The sequence below is a fragment of the Heloderma suspectum genome, chromosome 5 (genome assembly GCF_057233095.1).
Source record: "Heloderma suspectum isolate Gila_16-S chromosome 5, 16-S_ref, whole genome shotgun sequence".
In the NCBI taxonomy this organism is placed as follows: Eukaryota; Metazoa; Chordata; class Lepidosauria; order Squamata; family Helodermatidae; genus Heloderma; species Heloderma suspectum.
This window is the reverse complement of record NC_139462.1, coordinates 10816583-10820371: the sequence shown is the minus strand read 5'-3', so window position 1 is coordinate 10820371 and position 3789 is coordinate 10816583. Positions and strand designations below refer to the sequence as shown.

General features: G+C 44.9%; 1 long non-coding RNA gene across 1 annotated transcript; it reads right to left on the bottom strand.

Annotated features, from left to right (window-relative positions):
- Positions 1 to 1112: 1112 nt before the first annotated feature.
- Positions 1113 to 3442, bottom strand: LOC146343590 (uncharacterized). Its single transcript, XR_014792557.1, has 3 exons — positions 3194 to 3442; positions 2209 to 2274; positions 1113 to 1528 (listed from the first exon to the last, which is right to left on the bottom strand). It is a non-coding gene; the product is annotated as an uncharacterized LOC146343590 (long non-coding RNA).
- Positions 3443 to 3789: the final 347 nt, after the last annotated feature.

The window sequence follows — 3789 nt, the reverse complement described above, 5'->3', positions numbered from 1 at the left end:
AGTATAATTCTGTACCACCCTTCTGAGGCCAACCAAGGTGGTTTACAAAAAATTGGAAACATAAAAGACATCTTCACATAAAAACATAATAAAACGAGGGGAGGGGGAAACCCATTAAGGGGGCAATCCTATGGCCGCTAGACAGTAGCTAGATGGCCATAGGATTCTTTGTTTTCTGGGAACCAAGCTCAGAGCCAGGTCTCCAAGGTCAGTTCCCAGAAAATTGCCTCCCCACCCCCTCCCCTGCCTCCTCATAAGAAGTGCAATTCATCCCTGGTTCCACACCCATCAGAGCAGTGCAGAGTGGGGGAAAGGGGGCATTCCTGAGGGCAGGGAGGGGACAGTAGAAGCACCATTATGATGCTTCCTATGTGCTGTCTGGCCTCCCCCCACCCCGCTCCAAGGCGCCCTGACTAGACAGCCAAAATCAGCCATCTAGCCTCAAATGCAGGGCAGCTGGAGTGCAGAGGAGACGATCCCCTCTGTACTCTACCCACCTTACATTGGACAGTCAGTTGCCTCAGAGTTTGGAGGCAGACGACTATCCCCATAGGATTACGCCCTAAGAAACACAACAATTTAAAAAGCCATGTTAAAAAAGATGTGTTTTGACCACCTTCCTGAATGTAGAGAGCATCGAAGCAAACATGAGTGGAATCCTTCGTAGCTTCCCACTCAACATGGGAAGGTCAGGGACTAAGTGGGAAGTGATGGAGACACTGGGGGCAGGGTTTGCATGTGCACCCACATCCCAACTTCTAGCCCTTACATGAGCAGACTGGATGCCTGCATAGGGCTTTTTGGTAGTTGATATTCCAGATAATATCTGGGAATCAATTTGGCTTACAAGCAGTGAGTTTTACATACATTGATCCTATTAAAATGTTGCAGCCATACCTGGATATCGGAAGCAGGGCAGTATGTCCACATCGGTGGGGAGGGAAGATGTGGTCTTCACCAAAAATATAGGACCAATCAGGGATAGGTATCAACATTCCCCAATGTAATTAGAGGTCTAGAATCTCTCTCTTGGTGTGCTCACAGATGCCCATAAATCGGTCTCTTTCTTTCTCATTCTCTTTCTTTCTTTCTTTCTTTCTTTCTTTCTCTCTCTCTCTCTCTCTCTTTCTCTCTCTCCCCCCCCCGCCATGCCATTTTTATTACTCCATTCCAATTCTGCCTGCTACTGCTGTTCATCTCTCATATAATTGCTTCTCAAAGGCCCAGGATAAACAGAAAGAGAGCAGCTTGATAAACAGAGGCTGCAAAATAGCAACGCAAAACAATATTTGGGTGCAGGATGTAATTTTAAAGGTCAGCGAAGCTCCAGGCAAATGTTGTAGGCAGAACAACCCACCCTGATAAAAGAAAGACTCCCGGTCCTTTCATTCATTCATTCCATTGCTAAATTAGTTTAACAGCTTGCCTCCGACTTTATCGTTTCATCTTCCATATCTTTCTTGAGGCAAGTTCTCTCTCCTCCCAATCCTTATATCTCTTTCAGATTTATATGTTCAGCTTTTCTTTTCTAAAAAAAAAAAAGATATTTAGAGAGTCCAGAAATATACTTCTTAGAGCTTATTAAATTGAATTTTCATGTCTCTCTCTGCTGAAATCAGTCCTTGCAAGCTGATAAAGATAGTAGAGGAAAAGTTGAGCTATGTGCACAAATGTTTCTGGACAGAAGTAACCTACCCTAAATTCAACCAGGTTTTTTTTTTTTTTTTTGGCGGGGGGGATTAAAATTGCCTCTGCTTTGAACTGTCCAGGTGGTTTTAGGCAAGGCACTCTCTCAATCCCCCTGCCTCGATCTGCAAGATGGGAATAACAGTACTGACTAACCTTCTGTAAGGATCACAGTGAGATAATGTATACTGTATTTTTTTTTGGCCCATAACAGCCAGTGGATTTCTTTTGATGGGAGCTAATTGTTAGCAGATGGCTTCATGATACAGAGCTGTTGTAGCCAATTTGATTTGACTCTGATTTCATTTAAGATAATTGGTAATTGTGGCCTTACCAACTGAAGCTGGTCCACATGGAAGTGACATAGAAGCCATGAATTGCATTTTTCCATTTGCCCCTTCTCTTGGTCTGTTTCTCAGACAGGCTTGCTTACCCAGCCAAGGACATATTTTCCTAACTAGGGTTATAATAGGAATCTTCTCACTCAGAATGCAGAGAACATTTGATGCTAGGAGAACATACCATGTTTGGAATGAGAACATCATCAACATTTGGGGAAGGTTGCTTAGGGTGTCCATGTATGCATTACTGAAAAAGAGGACAAAAGAGGACACTGATTTGCATAAAACTTGTATATGCTAATGTGTATCTCTAGATGCAAATTACTATAATTGCAATAACAAATAAAATACATCTAGCTGTAGTGTGGAAAACTTTGACCAAGTGACCTGTGTCTGCTGTCCAGGTGCTACCTGTTGATGGGCAACGTCAAGGCCCCTGCTTTCTCCCTTCTTAGGGCTTTTTATCTCTAAACTGAACTTGGAATGGAAGGCCCTTCAAATAAATAGAAGACTGTGCTTTCACAGCCTTTCAAATAGTGGACTGTGCTCTGTAGAGTAAGACACACAGCTGCTACCCAAAGTAGGTGGCATACCCCATCCCTCCTCCCCAGCTAAGGGGAAGGGGATAATAGACTCATAGAATAGTAGGGTTGGAAGGGGCCTACAAGGACATCGAGTCCAACACCCTGCTCAATGCAGGAATCCAAGTCAGAGCATCCCTGACAGATGGCTGTCCAGCCTCGTCTTGATGAAGGGTGTGTGCGCGTGAGTGTGTGCATACTGCATATACATGTGAAGAAACAACTTGGAACCAGGGTACCTGCTGGGCAGGAGCGGCCCAAGACATGCTGCTGCCTGAGGCAAAGGACAAGATGGTGCTCATTCCCATTCCATGTACAGAAGATAACTGGACTGGCAATTGAATCTTCCTTCAACACCGGTTATTGGACAGCATCCTCCACTCCACTTGAAGGCAGCTGGCTAACTTTCAAAGCATGCAGCAGGTGGCACGGCACACAGGTCTTTCCTCCAACACTGCCTGGGGCAACTGCTTCCATCTGCCTTATGGTAGGGCCAGCCCTGCTGCTGGGGGATCACCTTCTCTCTCAGATCAACCTGCCTGTTCTCTGAGATCAGGCTCTCCTAGGGATGTACGAATTGTGTACCTTCCGTGCCGCTTGACTTCCACAGTTTGCGGCCAGTGCTCCATACCATCGTTCGCAAGCCCCTGGAATTCTCCTCTTTTTTTTCTGCTCCAAGAATTATGAAGATAAATCCATACCGACAGCCGTAATTCTGCATAACTTCTGTAAGAAAGGCTATTTTTCGTAGATATTTATGTATTTTTTCCCCTGCCCTGAGACATGCAGTAATTACTTTCAGCCAAAACACTTCCTCCTCCTCGGGGCTTCCCAAAACAAGGCTGCCCTAGGTGTGCCTGAGCGATGTACTCTTTGTTTAAAGCAACGCTGTTTGAAAGAAAGAAAGAAAGAAAGAAAGAAAGAGAGAAAGAAAGAAAGAAAGAAAGAAAGAAAGAAAGAAAGAAAGAACGGACCTTTTAAAATGACCATGCCGGTCTGGAGCCCTGCACAAGTATTATTCCCCCTGCTAGGCTTTCTGTTTCCACATCCAGCCTTGTTGGTGACATGGTGAGGCTAAAATGGAGAGGAGAACCAACTCTGTGCATGTCTACTCAGAAGTAAGTCTTATTGAGTTCAACGCAACTTACTCCTACACATGTCAGCACCCCACTTGCCCCCAG